General features: G+C 50.7%; 1 long non-coding RNA gene across 1 annotated transcript; it reads right to left on the bottom strand.

The window, feature by feature from the left end:
- Positions 1 to 8,412: 8,412 nt before the first annotated feature.
- LOC117202984 (uncharacterized) lies at positions 8,413 to 19,144 on the bottom strand. The gene is made up of 3 exons (XR_004485526.2): positions 18,995 to 19,144; positions 10,814 to 10,917; positions 8,413 to 9,663 (listed from the first exon to the last, which is right to left on the bottom strand). It is a non-coding gene; the product is annotated as an uncharacterized LOC117202984 (long non-coding RNA).
- Positions 19,145 to 19,320: the final 176 nt, after the last annotated feature.

Here is a 19,320-nt window from a genome sequence, read left to right as displayed (position 1 = left end):
GCTCAGGGTTGTGTGGCTCACCCCTCCCCTGCCCCAGTTCGTCTACTGGGAGCCACTGGAAATCCTGGGAGGGGACCCGAGGGCCCCTTCTCTCACTCAGGTATCCACACGTCTTGCGCATTTTAAGAGAAAAGGAATGAAGAGAGGTGTGAGGTCGCCTGGAGGTACTTTGTCTAAGGTGGGCAGGTGTCGGGGGTGAGAAGAACAGAAACGCGCCCTGGAGCTTTGTCTCAGCATCATCCCGGGTCGAGAATAGCCTAGCAGCTCCTTGCACCCCTCAGATAGGCACACGTGAAGCAACAAGTCCAGGGAGAAGAGAGAGATGACTGCCCCTCTTTCATCCCCCCACATAGCTCCTATAACCCTTCCCTGTGCATAGGAAGCTCCCGATAAAATTATTGACACATATTTCACCAGTTCTCTCAAAATTAGCACCTAAATCTGTGGAGCTCAATTCCCTTAAATATGCCTCCCCATTCCCTCTCCTCACTCACCCCCAGCAACTGCCCCCTTGACAATTTCCCCTGCGAAGCCTTCCAAGCACCCCAGTGATCATCGGACCCCAGTTCCAAATCCCAGTCATTCCAGCCACTCCATCCCCTCATCTACCTGGTGTTCCTCCCGCCTCCTCTCCCTCCCCAGTGCAGCCTGGCCCACGAGGTTTCTCCCCAAAGATAGTCAGTCACTAAGGAGCGCTGAGTACTAGAAGGGGAGGGCCAAGGGCAGCCTGGTGGGTGGGAGGGGATTCCAGAGCTAGCAAATAACGAGCCCTGTCAGCATCTGTCAAATATGCCATCTCCCTCCATCATCCCTGTCTCCTGCCTCCTGGTTCCTGCCAATCCATCTGCCTGCTGACGACTGAGCTCAGGTGCAAATTCGAGGAAGCCCAGACGCATAATGCCTGGTCCGCTCCAGACCCATTTCCTCCAGGAATGTCACTAGACCCTGATATCTTTGAGAACTACCGACGATCCTAGGAAACTGGGGTTGTAGATGGAACCCAAGAAGGAAGAGAAATTGCCCTCTCTGGTCAATATCTTGGTCTCAGCCCCTTGACTCCACCGCACATCCCCAAAAGAAAAACTTAACATGTCAGGAAGACCTTCCCAGCTTTAAGGAAGTCATGAAAGCCTCCAGAAACTAGGAAGGTCTCCAGAAACTAGGAAGCTGGTTGTGGGGGGAAATGCTGTTGAACAACCGAAGATCGCTTCTTGTAATATACTCAATTTCCACCAGGGGGCGAGGGACGTAGCTCTGCGGACTTAGGCGGAACCTTCTCAGCGGCGACCTGCAAAGGGCTCGGCGGCCACAGGAGGGCGGCAGAGAATGGCGCTCCCTGCAGAGCCAGACCTTGGCCCTGTGTGCTGAGATGGGGCTGGACTGCCCAGGCTGGGGGAGTCTTGCTCCAGCAAGAACCCATGAATTTCCGAATTCAGGAAATCCCTCTTGCATCCCTCTCCACCAGCATCTCTCCTCTGGTTCTCAGGCCCCTGAAAGGCCATCACCTACCAACCACCCCAGCCCCCTTCCATTTTCTGGCCCCCCAGCACTGGGTCTGCTGGCACAGAAGGGCCCTGTGGCTTTTCCATCACGGTTGTACAGCAAATGACACCGAAGCTCAAAGAAGGGACGTTTCATAGGGTCCCAGCTGATAACTGAAGCCAGACCTAGAACCCAAGTTTTCTTGATTCTCAATACAGGGGTCTTCCCATTATGCTGGTTGCCTTTCCTGAAAGAAAAGCATACTTTACAGGCCCCAATGGAAAACCAGCTTACAACCTTTGGTTTAAAAAAAAATCAATGTCAGAAATTCCCTGGCGATCCAGTGGTTGGGACTCAACACTTTCATTGCCATGGGCCTGGGTTCAATCCCTGGCTGGGGAACTAAGATCCCGCAAGCCACACAGACGCAGGCAAAAAAAAAAAAAAAATGTCAAAGCTACACTCTTCCCCATGTTTACATATGTAACTGGTGCACATGGGACTGTTAACCACAGAGCACAGCGTTGCACCCCCTCATCCTTAGGCGCACACACCCCTCCGCCCCTCTCTTCCTACTTCCTGAACTGCAAGAGGAATTTCTCTTCATTTATAATTTGCGATTTTCACCGTATTTGCAGAGGCTCCTCAAAGCTGAGACAGAGATGCACTTTTCCGGTTGTAACCTTGGTCCCTCCTACCAGTGCCCTGTTCAGATGGAGGAGAGAGGCCACTCTCTCTTCCCAGAAATCCTCTCTCCCAGGCCCTTCACTGCTCCTTGCCTCTCCCATCCTCTGCTGACAGGCCTCCTCCTCCAGACCCTTCTTGCCACTAGCCCTCCTTTAACCTCGAAAGCTGAGTCACCTGGAGAGGTGAGCACAGAAAAGAGAGAGAAGGAAAGGTGGGAGGGACAAGGAAGAAAACCTAGTTGCAAGCCAGGTGAGGGCTCTGTCCTATTCCCTTTACACTCAGTGGGGAAGTTCTACTTAGAGTATGACCCCAGTCTTCTGGCCGGTCCTCACTCCTTCTACTCTCCTTGGGGCTAAAGAGCTGACAAAGGTGAGAGTGAGTGAGGAGGGGTGGAGCCTGGGGCAGAGGGGGACGCATGCAAACTCCAAACTCATGTGTGAGTACCTGCATACAGGGGTGCCACACCCCACGCCTTCCACATAGCCCCCCACATGTGTACTCCACGCCATTGCCCCATCCAGGACTCCTTCCCTATAAAACAGGAGGAGAAAAATATCCCAGCCTCTCAAACACCTTATTCCAACTTTCATCCTCCAGGGGAGATCTGAAAAGACAAAACCCTCCCCCTGTCTTTCCCCCTCCCCATGTGCCCCTTTGTCCACTCTGGCTTTTGAGATGTCCCCCTCGGGTGCAGCACCCACACCCAGTACTGAGGAGGCACCAGCCAGAGCCTCCTCCCTGCAAAGTACTGAGACAAATGCCAATCACGTTGGGGCCTCTCACGGTGCCCATTCTGCTATGAATTCCCAAGGTCAAAACCATTCTGGTGTTATTAAAAACATAAATGTTGCATACCAGGCAGCGGGGGGAAAAATTATAAGGCAGCCAGACGAGAGGGAGATGGAGGGGCCGGTAATTGTGTTCGTCTTCCCTGAGTCAAGCTCCACGGGGCTGGAGCCGCACACAGAACATTGCTTTTTAATTTAACTCAGTAAGGTCAGCGGCAGCAAATGAGGCAGGGGAGGAATGGCACCTCAGAGGGAGGGTGCCAGGGCGTGGCCCCGACCCGGAGCCTGCAGAGCCAGAGCTCCTGGCCAAGATCTCCAAGCAGTGCCACCGGGAGCACAGGGAAGATGGTGGCGAGGACTCATTGACTCTCAGCCTGCCAAGGAAGGGGGCTGGACTGGGGCAGTGGAGGAGGAGGGATCATTGTGAGGGCTTCTGAGGAACCGGGATGTGGGTGCAGGGAAAGAAGGCGGCTTCACAGGGACCCTAGGTGGAACCAGAAAGACTCAGGCTGATGAAGACAAAACCCTGCCCCCATCTTCCCTCCCCACAATACCTGCTCTACAGAAGAGAATAACAAGGGCCATGATTGGAACTCAGGGGTTCGCCTTCCCCCAGCACCTGTGAATCCTGAGGTCCAAACAGAGAGAGTTCTCCCATGAAGTGGACCACTCTGTCCCATCCCCTTTCACTTCCAAGGATCCAGTAGGGCAGGGGAGCAGAGAATGAAGGAGAAACTGAGGCAGCACTGCCCTCCCTCAGAACCTTCCTCACAGGTTCCTTTCTCTGGCCACCTTCCCCTCTGCAGATCTGCTAGCTGTATGGTGGTTCCCTCCATTTCCAGTGCTATAGGAAGGACTGGAGTCAGACCACAGAAGGGACTTCCCAGGTTAGCATCTTGGTAATAGCCACAGCACAAGCTGGGGTAGGGGAGGCTAAGGAACTTGGGCTTTTCAGAATAGGCCCAATGAGCTGAGCACGATGAGATCAGGGAAGCTGGAGAAGGTGGGCAATTTACTGGGTATGGGGGTAGGGGGTGGCTTTGAAAAAGCTGTGCAACTATCAGAAGCAGTGGCATCCAAATACACTTTGGGGGGCTTCCCTGGTGGCACAGTGGTTGGGAGTCCGCCTGCCAATGCAGGGGATGCGGGTTCGTGCCCCGGTTTGGGAGGATCCCGCATGCCGAGGAGCGGCTGGGCCCGTGGGCCATGGCCGCTGAGCCTGCGCGTCCGGAGCCTGTGCTCCGCGGCGGGAGAGGCCACAGCAGTGAGAGGCCCGCATACCGCAAAAAAAAAAAAAAAAAAAAAAAAACAAACAAACAAATACACTTTGGGATTTATTAGGAAGTTCTTCTGCAGGTCAAACCTCAACTCCTCCTGCTTTCGTTTCAGGCTGTTTCCCTTTTAGGACTCTTTTGGAGAGGGAGAATTTGAATAGTAGGTTTGAGACTTGAGGACAGAGTTTCAATTATCTCTCTCCATGTAGAAGTGTCCTTGCCACTTGGCTTTCCTCCCAGGTTTCTACTCCCCTGTCAACTAAGAATTCAAAAGCTCCCTGAAGAAACCATCAATGTCAATTAGGAATTCTGAGGCCTGCTACCCTCACAGTGCACACCCCTACCGGCCTTCCCAGTTCTCTTGCCTGGAGGTCCCACTCTTAGCACTAGGCCCCCATCCCTGCAGTTCTCAGTGCCTGCCACAAGGTGGCGGCCAACACACCGATTGGTCCAGAGCTAGAGCTGATGCCTCACCAGCGCCAGGACCCTCTCCTCCACCCAGACCTCCACGCATCCCACCCCCTCCTGCCCAGGCAGGATGCCAACCCTGTGGCATCATAGTGGAGCTGCCCGTCACTCCCCACACCAGGCCCAGAATCCCAGGGTTACTAGGGCAGTAGTCTAGAGGGGCCTGTTAACTGGGCCAGAGGCAACCAAGAACAGGAAGAGGAACGGGAGCTGGGGGTGAGGTCTAACCCAGAATAAACACCGGGAAGGTGTTTATTCTGCACTGCCACCTCCCTCCTCGGGAAGAGACCCAGTTGGATGCCATTATCTCTGACATTCTCAGAACACAGAAAACAGGGCAGGGTTCAGTCAATTCTCCACAGCAGTCCTGACCTTCCTGGTGTGTGGAGAGGAGTCCTGGGAGGGAGGAGAAAACAGCCCTGCCTGCAGAAGCACCTTCCATTCAGAGGTGGGAGTGGGAAACAGGGACAAGGTACACAGCTGGAAAGAGGAGACAAAAGAATGAGGAGAGACTTGCAGCTCCCCTGGCAGTGGTTTAGAAAGAGAACGTTTGGGATCCAGAAACAGGAGGATTAATCAAGGAAGATTTCCCAGAGAAGGAGAGTATGGGGTGATATTGCAAAGGGTCAAGAGGCTAGTCTGCAGAAAGAGGAGGAGAGGAAATGGTTCAGACTGGGGATAGACCATGAGGCTAGGAGAGGGCAGGGGAGGACCAAATGCTGGGACGGCTGCCCAGGTGCATCTAAGACAGCAGATGGCGGGCTCCTGCGAGGGGGATGGGAAATTGAAGGAACAGGTGTTGGTGGGTAAGAGGCCTCAAAGGCCAGCTGGGAAGGCTGGGAAGGAGTCGCTGGAGGCTTCAGCGAGAAGAAGGGAGACAGCCCCCCAATTAGCTGAAGTATTCCTCCCTCTCTCCCTACCACCTTAAAACCAAGAGAATAGAAGCAGAGTCTAGGGTTCTCCAAATGGGACACAAGAAGGATTCCATGACCAGGAGTCAGGGGCCTGGGTTTTCCAGAGGTGGCCACCATGGAGCAGGGGACACTGAGTGAGTATTCCCACCTTTGAGGCTCTGTATGTACAGTAAGAGAGCTGGAACCCACAGTCTCTGAACTCCTGTCTCTGAAATTGTCCTGTTGATCATTGCCCTCCTCCCCAAGAATGGTCCGACCCATCTGTGATCCACCAGGCTTTAGCCCCCCATTCTCTTAGTGTCCCTAAACTCCAGACCCACTCCCCTATTCAGAGGAAACCGTTTCCATGCCAAAGGGCAGGAGGTGCTAGGTTCCAAGTTCACAAACTCGGCCTGGGCTTACTAGGCACAGGGTGCAGCAAGAGGTTAGACTCAGGAAGAACTTCCCAGCACAAGGGGTCTGAAAGCCTCAGCTTGTATGTCTCCAAGAGACAAGGACATTTATTTTGGACATGTCTGGGTAGTGCTGACTAGAGAGAGGAGTTTTCACCGTAGTTATGGTCCCCCCAGAGTCAGAAGGCTTCACACAAAGACTTTCAGGGACTCTACCACCCTAAGGCGGAACGGGTGGAGCCTAGAGCTAGGAATTGCAGCCTGCTTAGAAGACATTCCTAAAACCTGGTGGGGGAAGAGGTGAAGAGTAGGCCTCACTCTTCCACTGTCTGGGCTCCACTGGTCAGAGCAGGGCCTCTGAGCACATCCAATACAAGCCCTGAGTGAAGACCTCAGGGCCCAGTCTTCACCCAGCCTCAGAACCAGGACCCTGACGCATGCCTGGCGGGGCAGAGGCACCCAATGATCAGGCTACCCAATCCCCCACACCCCAAGCAGAAACAGCCTTCCTCTCCTGGCCTCTCACCTCAGCCCCACCACACACCACATCCTGGAACATGCTAGAGATCTGGGCAAATGAAAGACATCTTCAGCTGTGAGGCTCCCCCCGGGGCACCACACACATCATACACACACTCACCTGCACACACGCAGGTACACACACACCAAGGCACACACTCATACATACCCATAGACACATACCTTCAAAATACACACATATCCACAACCAAACATCACAAACATTCTCACACGTATGCAACACAAAGACACATGCTCATAAACTCATACATTTACAGACAAGCATATACACACAAACTTACACACACCCCTACATTCATCAAACACACATGTATACATACATACATGTGTCTCTACTCCTTTCTTCTGACTAAGGATGAAGAGCCCAGCCCTCTAGATTCTAGAGGGCTAGAATGCCCAGGGGGGTGGGGTGGGGGGGAAGCATGGAAATCCACAGGAAACCTATTTCCAGTTTCCTGACCCAAACTGAAACTCCTTTGCTGTGTTCCCTTTCCTGCCTCCAGAGTCTCTGGGACTCTCGCCCACACCAGGGAAGTGGAACCTGCAAAGCTCATTCATTCATTGATACAACAAACATTTTGGAGCACCTATCTGTCACACACACACACACACACACACACACACACACACACACACACACACACACCCCTACGTGCCTGAAGCTGAGGCGGACACATAAAACAGTGAGAACTTCTGCCCAATGCTGTGGTGGAAAGAGCAAGAGCCCAGGAGTCAAGGACCCGAGTTCAAATCCTGCTTTTGCCTCTTAATAAACTGTGTTACTTAGGACACCTTACATAACCTCTCTGAGCCTCAGTTTCATCACCTGTAAGATGGGGTTAAATAAAATTTACCCAATAATTCTGTGGGGATTAAAAGACAGGGAAAGCCTCCATCAGCAACGTGTCCACCGTGGAAAGCACCTCCTCCCCTTCCCCAGTCCCCCGTGGTGAGCGTCTCCCCAACACCCTCCCAGTCCTGCAGTCCTTGAAACAGAAACCCAGTCTCCCTCAGCCTCAGACCCCCAGGTGCGCGCACCTCGGAAAACCTGATCTCGGACTTGGCCGGCTCCATCCGACTCCCCCGCCCCCGCCCCTCCTGGTCCATCATGCCTCTCGCCCGTTTGCAGGTCGCGTTTTCCGTAATAACCTTTAATGCGGCTGGCCACGGCCCAAATGTTCGCAATGGAGCGATGGGCCCCGCGCATCAGATGGACGATGAAGTGTTAATCATCCCCCAGGGAGCAGTCCCGCGGAAAGTCGTCATTAATTTCTCTGAATTACACCAATTCCGAGACATTCTTTATGGACAGACAGTGCGGGAGACAGTTATATGACAGGACTTGCTGTGCTAAGCAGATGTGGGAGAGATTGCGTCGCCCCATGAATACTAAACAATCGCTCGGAAGAAACCCCACTAGCTTCTGCTCTCGGAGCTGGGAAGCCGCCCAACACACCCCCACCCCCATGGGCACACCCACCCCAGCTTCTTAAGTGGCCTCCTCAACTCCCCTCCAGAGTCGCGCCTCTGCCTCAGAGTGGGAAGTGGCTCTGGGGGTCTTACCCTCACCTTCCTGGGACCCTCCAAGGACCCACAAACGCCCTTGCTTTCTCTGCCACAGCCTTTGCTCCCTACATTCCTTCCAGAGCCTGACCTGCTTCCTGAACTCCTGTCATCCCCACCCTGATCCTCCTCCGGCTCTCCTTCTAGAAGACTCACCACCCTGACTATCTCTGAGTTTCCATCTGGCATCGCCCCATCCTCGTTCTTCCACCTCCCCACCCCACCCCATCTCTCTACCACTCCATCCTCCTCCACCTGCTCCATCTCTCCACCTCCCCACCCCGTCCCACCCCCATCTCTCTGACCCCCTCATTCTGCCACCTCCCACTCTGCTCCCTTCCCCTCCTGGCTCACCTCCCCAGCCTGACCACCTGCTTCTCTTACCCATCTCCCAGCGGGCTCTGCTTTCCCATTACCTCCATCTCTCCAACCTGCTGCATTCTACCAATTTGCCCCATTTCAAGTCATTGCCCCTACATCTGCTTTCACATCTCTGCCACTCTTCAGACTCTAGAGGGGAAGGGCGAGGTTCAGAGCAGAATGAAACGAAGGTTTGCCCCCCCTTCTTCTCTCCTCAAGCCCTCTGCCTGCCCTCCTCCCTCTCTTCCTTCTGGCAGACAGGACAAGCGTAAACGAGAGCTGAAGAGACTTCTCCCCACAAGCAAAGCGGTGGGTGGGAGGCGGGGGAGGTAGAGGGTGACCAGGGAAAAACCTGCCGAGGCAACTCGGTCACACCTGAGAGAAGCCCCGCCCACTAAGGCGCGCCCCGCCCCCTCCTAAGTGACCTCGCGAGGCCCGGCCAGGCCAGCCCACAGCTCGCCCCGCCCCAAGTCCGACAGGACTCTTGGCAGCGCTGGGACCTCGGTCACCCCAAAGGCACTCCCTCTCGGGAGGGGGCAGAGGCAAAGGGTGACTGTTCCCCCATCAGGTGGTCTCACCACCCTCGCCTCCACTCGGGCTGGAGGGAAGGGCACCCCTCTGCTCCTCGCTGGGTTTGTGGGAGAGAAAGGAAAGTGCGCAGCCTCTGCGTCTTTTCCCCTCGCAGATAATTTATGTCTGAGAGCCGAGCAGATGGCGGGTAATTTAGCAATTACCGTGTGCAGGAATGGGACTCGCGCCTCCACACGGAAGCCAAAGATTCCCTGCCGCAGTCTCGTCTTCTTTTCTGCCCGTTTTCTCTATTCTGTCTCCCCTTCCCCACTCCCGCCCCGCCTTGCTGAATCCCACCGCCCAAGGGGAAAGGATCTCCTTCTATGGGTCCCTTTCCCTTCTGATCCCTTCCTGTATCGGCGGAGGATTTCTGCCTCAGGAAACGAGTAGAGCTGCCTGCTCACTGGAAGATCTTCCTCTCCTCTCACCTTAATCCTTCTTGCTGCTGTAAGTGACCACAGTGTTCTGCGAAATTGTGAGGCTCTCTCCCAACCTTCTCCCCTCCCCGTTTCTTCAGGTTTTCCATGATATTTCTCCCAGATATCTAGGTTCCACATCCCAGGCTTCAGAAGAGGCTTCTGGGCTCTTAAGATAGACCCAGGAGCTGAGGAGTTCGGGTCTCTATCTGCAAGGGCGGCAAGGGGGAAGGCAGCGGTTATTACAGTGAGAACGGTGAGAGAGGCTTTTGGAGCTCTGCACACAGTGAGTGTGTAATAAGTGTGAAATGGCTGATTGAGAAGCTGGGCTTAGTGAGGTGAGGGAGGGTAGAGGGACAGGAATGAGGCTGGAAGGGTCTGGAATGCCTCCTCCCTGTTCCACTCCCTCTCTGGGCCACCTGGAGAAAGGATGCTCTAAGACAGGCCCTGAGCCTGGAGAGCTCCCTAAGCTGAGGGGGCTGTCCTCCCCTCCAGCCACCTCCACCAGCCCAGCCCAGGACACCCACCACCAAGAGCCCAGTACCCCACACTCCCTCTCTTCAGCTAGGGCACCCAAGTCTCTGACCCCTAACTCTGCACACCAGCCTGATGCCCCCATTCCGGCAGAACCTTAGGTGACCTCTGGGCTCTGAAGAGCTGGGCTCTTGGGCTTTGAGACACCCCCACCATCACCTCCCCCAGATCCTCCTCATTCCTCAACACCAGAGGAGCACTAATTAATTAGCGTGTGCAACCAGCCATGGGCATGATCTCGTTACTTACCACAGGGACCCGCTGTTAACACACCAGACCCCTGGGACGCGGGCACACACTAATTACACAGCCAGCAGCTCAGCTAATCATAGCTCCTGGTGACACTGTGGCTCACAGAGGAATCCCCAGCTTCCCTCTCCTCTCCCCAACACCCACCCCTCCACACTCCTGCCTCCTAGAACAGAAGGCTGGAAAGGAGGGGGTAAAGACTGGTTAGGAAAAATTGAAACTTGCTGGGAAACAGGAGGCCAGTCATGGAGTAGCTGAGGGGAGAGTGGGGATGAAAAGTTAGAAAGAAAAGAGAACTTTCCTACTAATCACTTTGGGCTACAAACAGTCACTCCGAAATTAGTAACTGCAGCAAGAGGGAGTGCTGGTTAGACTACAGGAAGGACTTCCTGGGGAAGTGCTAGGATCGGATTGGGCCTGGGAAAGAGCAGCTTTTCTCCCTATAAGCAGGAAGCAAGAGACGATGGCCACTGAGTTGGAGGAGGAAGGGAGAGAGGGGCAGTTTCAGGAACTCAGGTATCTGGTTCCATCCTGTCCCAGCAGTAGTTCAAGGGTACAGAGAGGAGGCAGCCTCACCGCAGACACAGATAGAGGGCTTCCCGACACACACGTCCCATTGACTTTGCCATTCCGCTGTCACTCCACAGCTTCTCCAAGATTTAACATATTGACTCTTCGAGCTGCAGAAAATTGAATTTTCTTCATTACGACTGTCTCCCGACAAAAGCAGCTCATAAATTCTCCCATCTTTTTCAGGCTTCCCTCCCCCTCACCACCCAACATCTCTCTAGGGGATTCACATATTTGAACATACAATTCACACAGGTGTAAAGGCAAGGCATGACCAGCACTCTCCAGGGACATACCACCCACCAAGACCATCCCTCACTGCCCACACCCAGATACAGTCTACAGCCGGACCAGGCCGCTGCTTTCAGGAATGAGGGTGCATGTCTTCTACAACCAGGGTCCGTGTATGTGGTACTCATGTGCCCCATAGAGCAGATACAGTTGGTCCATACCAGGGGACTAAAAGGCCCCATGCCTCAGCCATACGTGTACTTCTCCTGTACCCTAACAGCACTCTCACAGATGTCATTCCCGCATGGGACAGATTCATATATCCTGACATGCAATATTCACTGCAGGTTCACCTCTGCGCTGCCTGGGCAGAGCTAAAGGCCCCTCCCCACAGCATCAGAGCTCTGTGCATGGTCCCACCAGGGGATAAGCCCACAAGTAGGAAACAGGCACAAGTTCACATGATTTGCACAGACACAGAGAGAAGAAGGGAGACATCTCCTAGGACCTAGTAGGGAGTCTTCCTTCACACCATAGCAACTGATGGTGTCTCCTCCCAACACTACCCCCAGCCCATACACACACTAAGGTGGTCCTCCATGGACTGCAGCCTAGCGCCTCCGCAGTCCTCCCCAAGGCCCAGACACCCTCTTCCACCATGGGGGGTGGGTGTTGGGATTGGTTCCCCACCCAAGAGTGTGCTCTCTCCATCTGACTCTCCTTCACTTTGGCCCTAGGAACAGAATTGGGGGAGGTCAGGGCCTAGCAGAAGTTCCTTTTGATACCTGTGCCAGTCTGGCAGCTGAGGCTATAATGGATGGGCAAGAGGCCAGGTTGATGGCCAGCACCATGTGGCTCGTGCCCAGGGCCAGATTGGGGCGGGATGTAGTGGGCTGGGTGCCCAGGCACTCCACCCTCCAAAATGCCACACAATCTGTGAGCAGAAAGAGACAGAAAGAGGGACCCAGATAGATACAGACAAGGACACCCCCTGAGACCAGACTAAGCCAGTCCCTGCCCCCATCCTGGCCCCTCAACAGCTGCTCCCTCCCCCATAACTCTGACCCAGGCACAAAGGGAAGTTACCCTGAAATGGCAGGAGGGAAGCCAACCAGTTTTTTCAAGTATGAAGAGCCCAAATTTACACAACAGGAATTAGGGGTTTGGCGGTGCAACCAGAAAAGAGAAGGATGATTCCTCAATTGGGAGAGGCGCTGAGACTTGGGGGGGCCTTTTTCAATGCATTTTTATGTGCACTAATTAACGTGCAAATGTTATGCATAGTGAGTGCAGATGAACATCTATTGTCTTTGTAATCCCAACCTGCTGCTAATGGTATTTATACAAACACACACACATACCCACACACACACACACACACACACTCTTTATTTTATCTATGATTGGCTCCTCTGTTTCTCCCAATGCCTGAATTTCTGAATCTTCTCCTTTAAGAGCAAGTCTGGAGCAACAGAAAGATGGCCAGGAAGGCCTAGCTCCACAGTACAAGGAATGGCTTTCTGGAGACTGGGAAGTATTTCGGACCATGTATGTCCAGAAGCAGAACAATTTCCTCCACCCAGCCTCAGCCCCACACCTGCTCCTTCCACTAAGGTCCCCATCTCAAGGAGGAACTCCCATCCACCAAGCCAGGAACCTGGGATCAGCCATGACTCTTCCATCTCCCTGGGTTAGGGATAGGACTAGGAAGTCTGTTGCACTCATTGATTTAAGTGACAATTCTTTTAAGCTAAAAGTTTAACTTTTTTAGAGTCACACGTCCATAGGCATCAAAATGACTTGCCTCCCTCTCCTTCACTCCCACAACCTGCCCATGCCACCTCCTACATAACTCTTGAGCCTACCCACTTGGCTCCATTCTCTCTAGCAGATGAGAAGCAGCTCTCAGCAAGATGACTGAGCTGCCTCCTTACTGCTTTCCCAGGCTCCAGGGTTACCCTCCCTATTCTCATGGCACTGGGGAGGCCTGCAAAGCTTAGGGGATGTGCCCACCCACACAATTTCCCAGGGAGAAGTATTTTGAAACTGCTAGAAAGGTGATAGAACTGTCAAGTGCATAAAATCAACGACTAAATTTATGACCGTAACACAGCTTTGTTTATTTTGTAATAATGTGAAAATTTTCAAACTTTTCAGTAGAATGTAAAAATAATAAAAACTATAGGAATAACGCTCTATTGAGGGGAAAAGACCACTTCTATCACCAGTCACTTTGGGGCCTGAGGCTCCACCAACATTTGAAGGTCTTTCCAGAGGTATCTTTTCTCCCAGGACAACTCTATCAAATCTCGAATGTTGACTCAACCCCACGCTGATGGAAAGTGGAATTGGCACATGGCTAAATTCGATCTCCAACCCCTTTGCAGTGAGGTGAGGCCATATAACTGGTTATCACCAGTGGGATATAAGCAGAAGTGATGTGTTACTTCTGGACTGAGGAGGTTAACAATGGTTATGGGGACTACCCTGGTGGCACAGTGGTTAAGAACCCACCTGCCAATGCAGGGGACACGGGTTTGAGCCCTGGTCCGGGAAGATCCCACACGCCACTGAGCAACTGAGCCTGTGAGCCACAACTACTGAGCCTGCGCTCTTGAGCCAGTGAGCGACAACTACTGAAGCCCGCACGACTACAGCCCGTGCCCTGCAACAAAGAGAAGCCACCGCAATGAGAAGCCCTCGCACCACAACGAAGAGTAGCCCCTGCTCGCTGCAACTAGAGAAAGCCTGCACGCAGCAACAAAGACCCAACGCAGCCATAAATAAATAAATAAATAAACAAATAAAAATCTATATTAAAAAAAATAATGGTTATGGCTTCTCCACATGCTTGCTCTTCCCCATCTGCTGGCAGGATGACACCTGGGCAACCCGAGGCCATGTGGTTAAGATGGCAGATCCACAGCATGAACAGATCCAGATTCCCAAGTTACTTGACTACAAATATTCACATTAGACTATGTGATACATAGTGTTTATCATGTTAAGATGCTGAGATCTGGGGGTTGTCTGTTGCAGCTGTTATATCTACTCTAATATACGAATCAAGGTAATGAGGCCAAAATGGCAAGAAACCAGGCTTAAGGCACCATAGAATTTGGACTGCAACGGATGTAGAAGGCAGAGGGAAGCACATGGGATTCAGAAATTCTTTTTTTTTTCTTTTGGCCTCGCCGCCCAGCATGCAGGATCTTAGTTTCCTGACCAGGGATAGAACCCATGCCCCCTGTAGTGGAAGCACAGGACCCTAATCACTGGACCACCAGGGAATTCCCGGGATTCAGAAATTTTTTTTTTTTTTTTAAAGACAAGACCGCTTTTTAGGTTTATTTTTTATTTTATTTTATTGGCTGCATGGCACAGCATGTGGGATCATAGCTCCCCAACCAGGGATCAAACCCACACCCCCTGCATTGGAAGTGTGGGGACTTAACCACCAAGGAAGTCCCAGAAATTCCTGATTTGAATATCATACTAGTTCTGTGACTCTGATCAAGTTATTTAGTATTTCTGAGCCTTGGTTTCTTCATTAATAAAAATTACATAGTATCAATAATAATACAAGCCATTTCCTAGTACTGGTTCTGGGGATCAAATCAGTCCAAGAAGGTTAAAAGGCTTTTGAAACCAGAAAGCTACATTGTCATTGGTTGTTATTCCAGCAGTTGACAAATAATGCTTATTTAAAATCTGTTGAATAAATAACTATAAATGAATGAGAATAAATAGATGGATGAGTTCGCAGAGCCACATCTTCTCGTCACTAATAAAGGAAGGACTAAGGTGATCTGAACTCTTTGAGATTAGAGTGGGTCTGTGAGTCCATGGAGTGAAGGAGGAGCTCCAGGACCTGAGTATTATTGAGAACCCTATACTATACCACCCTTCCACCTAGCCTGAAGAAATAAAGCCAAAGAACTAAGAGGACAAAAGAAAATGGGTTAGGGACCCTAAAGAGAAATCCAAAAGAATCCAACTTTGCCCTAAAATAATGTTAATGTTTTTCCTACTGGTATGGACTGAATGTGTTCACTCAAAATTCATATATTGAAACCCTAAACAGCAATGTGATAGTAGTTGAGGATGGGGCCTTTGGGAGGTAATTAGGGTTAGATGAGGTCATGAGGGTGGGGCCCTCATGATGGGATTAGTGCCCTTATAAGAAGAGATCAGAGAGCTTGTCTTTTCTCATTCTCTTCCATGTGAGGACACGGTGAAAACTCAGCTGTCTACAAGACAGGAAGAAAGTCCTCACCAGGAGCCAAATCAGCCAGCACCATGATCTTGGACTTTCTAGCCTTCAGAAACATGAGAAATAAATTCCTGTTGTTTGTGCCACTCATTCTATGGTATTTTATTATGGCAGCCTGAGCAGACTAAGCAGCAGACTAAGCAGACTAAGACACCTACTTCCCACAGAGTACACAGTTTGGATACACTAGTAACAGCCTACAATGTCTGATGCACCAGCTGCTTCTGTATGTTTGTAAAGCACCCAGCAGAGTGCCTGGCACATGGCAGGCACTCAGCAAATACTAGCCATTATGATTTTCTGTGAAAGCATCTTGTTATATTGGAAAAGGTACGGGTTTCAGAATAAGATTGTTCTGAGAGACCTTGGGCAAGTTACTCTTAGTGTTTCAGATTCTTCCTCTGTAAAATTTGATAGCAACTTGCAGGGCTATTGTGATGATTCAGTGGGGGAAAGGGCCCTCTCAAACAGTAGGCACTCCATTAGTGGTAGCTCCTCAAAACATTCCAAGAGTCCAAGACCACCTTCCATTCAACATTTATTACATATCAGGCACTGGGCTAGATGAAGCAATACCAGAGTTAGGGCTTTTACAAAAGATAAAAGAGACTTTAAACTTCAGGAAGATAGGATTCATTTTGTAGCACCTTCTTCCACAGCCTCTAGAAAGCTTTCCAAAGATCATGTCACTCTTCCCCCAGCCCCATCAGGAGTCAGCCTGTATTCTGAAAACAGCAACAGTCCCAAGATCTCACAACCTCACTCAGAAGGATTTTTTTTTTAAATATTTATTTATTTGTTTGTGCTGGGTCTTAGTTGCTGCTCGTGGGCTCCTTAGTTGCGGCTTGCTGGCTCCTTAGTTATGGCACGCAGGCTCCATAGTTGTGGCATGCAAACTCTTAGTTGCAGCATGCATGTGGGATCTAGTTCCCTGACCACGGATCGAACCCGGGCCCCCTGCACTGGGAGCATGGATTCTTAACCACTGAGCCACCAGGGAAGTCCCAGAAGGATTCTTTAATCCCTACAGCTGTCACTTCCACCAGTCTTCACAACATTACTCTCCTTATTAAAAAATTCTCAGTGACTAACTTCCTACTCCTAATGGGAATCAAGTCCAAATCTTTTAACCTGATGGAAAACACTGGCTACTACAAAACATAAAGCCCGAAATTTTAGTGATTTAACAAAATAGAAATTGACTTTTTGGTCAAGTGAAGTCCAAAACACATGTTCCTGATTAGCAGGTAGTTCTCTGCCAAGTAGTGATTCAGGGAGTTAGGATCCTTCCTACCTGTGGCCCCACGATCTTTAACATTTAGCCTTCAAGTCCACTGTACTTAAGGTCCTATGCATCAAGCCAAAAAGGAAAGAACATGAAGGATCTCCCTTGGGAGGTTTCACAGGGCAGGCATGGAACTGCATCACTTAGAGGGAAACCGAAAAATGTGGTCCAGCTGTGTGTCCAAGAAAAAGAAGGAAAGAGATTCTGATAAACACATAGCAGGCCCTGCCTCACCTGGCATTCAAGATTCTTCACACCCTGGCTTAAACTTACCTTTCACACTTGATACCATTTACCTTTCAAACTTTATACCATTACCCAGGTATGGCCATTAGTCAGCTTTGCTGCCAGAACAACCAATCCCAAAATCTCAGTGGCTTGCAGCAACAAAGACTGATCTCTGACTTCCGTATATGCAGACCATGGGCAGCACTTCTCATTCGGGGACACAGGCAAAAGGAGCAACCCTCATGTGGAATATGCCCATTTTAGTGGCAGAGAGAAACAAGAAAGTGTAAATTCACATGCTCAAACATGACATGAGTCACATCTGTTCACAACCCATTGGCCAAAACACGAAAAATGATCGAGTCCAAAATCAATGAAATGAGACATATACTCCTTCCACAGGAGATACTGCAAGTCATGCGGCAATGGGCAGAGAAGGAGAAAGGAAATGATTTCAAACAATAAGTCAATCTAATACAACGGCCATCTTCCATCTGGAGTACATGACAGATATTACTGATTAATCCTAGCACTCTTTCCTCAGAATCCTCCTCAACACAACATTTCAGGCAGTCATTATCAATAATCTGAGTTTGGGGAAAAAAAAGTTGAGATTGATGTGCTCTTCTTATATGACTTCCTAGGCTCCAGTACATGTTATACAGTCCCACCGCTGCATCTTTGCTTCAGCCTGGCATAAGCTTATCCTTCTCAGACCCTGTCCTGTTAAACTATCCAATTCCTCCCTCAAATATCTATATTGTATACTTATTCTTTCAACTAAATTTATTGAATACCTAGCATGGTACCTGTCACATCTATTTGTTGAATTAATCTGTTTAACATCACCTTGCACATAAATGTTCAGTGAACACCTGTCCCCTGAATAACAGTACTGTTCCTTAGAACAAAGGGTGTTAGTATTCCATAACAGGAGTTTCTGGGGTGGTAATATGGTGTACTGACTAGCTGTGCTTGAATCCTGATTCTACTACTTACTAGTTGGATAACCCCAGGTAACTCTCTTAATTGTCCGTGCCTCAATTTTCATCATATGTAAAATGGGGTTGATAATAAGGCCTACTACATACGACTGTTATATTAAATGGAAAAATCCTTAGCATAGTTTAAACACATGGTAAACACCTAGTAAATGGAAGTTGTTATTATTTTTAGCTCCAGCTGAGACTGAGTAGGGGGAGCAGGATGCCCAAGCCTTTATTCTGGGTGGAAGACAAAAACCAAGAACAACTGAGACTTGGGTCCCTGAACAGGCCTCACTCTGAACCCACCCCAGGACCTTGAGCCATCTCTGCAACCACCAGCTTGTTCCTTAACTCATAAATCCTGACTAATGACACAGACATGTCACCTTAATGTTTGTGAAGCCCAATGACTTATTGTTAAGTGCTTGGAGATCTTCAGATGAAAGGCACCCAAGGGCAGGCACCAGCCACCCTATTCAGTCATAAAAGCAAAATACTACCCCAAAACTTGGAAAAGGCAGAGGCTCCGTAACAATGCAGCAGAGAATTAAATCAGGCACCCAGGAAGATCAAATCAATCTTTAGACTGTGATCCCTATTACGGAGACAGAGAGAGAGATCATTTTGAATGCCTCAGACTACTTGGAGGGTCCAGAGCAGGTAGGGGGCGCAGGATGCCCAAGTCTTTAATGTGACTGGGGGGGTGTGGGGTGTGGGAAGAGTGTGAATCTTTCACTTCTTCTAAACAAAAGCACATGGATTGTTATCCTAATTACTTCAAACCAGTTAAGAGGCTTGGGCAAACTAGCCCCACAAGGGTCTTGTTTCTGAATTGTGACCCGTCCTGAATTATGCCAGGTTCCCTTTTCAACTTGACTCTTCTCACTTCAGCTTCCCTCTCTCCCCACACCACCACGTCAGCCAATGGATCCTCCTCCTGGACCTAGAGGCCATTCCAGGGATGCCCAGGCCAGGACTGTGAGTACTGGCAGGCCCCTGGCAGTGAAACCTTCAAGTTGGAAAAAAACGGTCAGCGGTGCACACAACACAGTTTTTACAGGGGCTGTCCCTGAGGTTGAAGCAAAGGAGAACCAGCTACCACAGCTGTTACACAGTTTCCTATCCCTTAAATGGTACGTAGGTGTGATGTAGTGGCGAGAGCACTTGGAGTCGTGCAAACCTACCATCTCATAGCTTTGATACTTTAGACCGGTTCCGTAACCGTTCTGGGCTTTAGTTTCTTCATCTGTAAAGGGTGGATAACAAAACTGCCTACCTCGCAGGTTGGTGTTAAAAGTAAACGGGAGCGCGTACCCGAACTCGTTCGGCCCTCTCAGAAGTATTACTGTGGGGCGTTAGAGCCGTAACTCCTCCCCACCCCCCAACCACGCACGGTACCAATCAGCAGTCGCCACTCATATAGCCTGCCCCCTCGCAAGGACTCTTGGGCTGTGAAGTCCTTTGCTGGCCACACCCTCGTTTGCTGCCGCGGAAGTGAGAACTACGCCTC

Source organism: Orcinus orca, chromosome 11 (genome assembly GCF_937001465.1).
Source record: "Orcinus orca chromosome 11, mOrcOrc1.1, whole genome shotgun sequence".
Classification (NCBI taxonomy): Eukaryota; Metazoa; Chordata; class Mammalia; order Artiodactyla; family Delphinidae; genus Orcinus; species Orcinus orca.
This window is presented reverse-complemented; position numbering and strand designations above follow the sequence as displayed.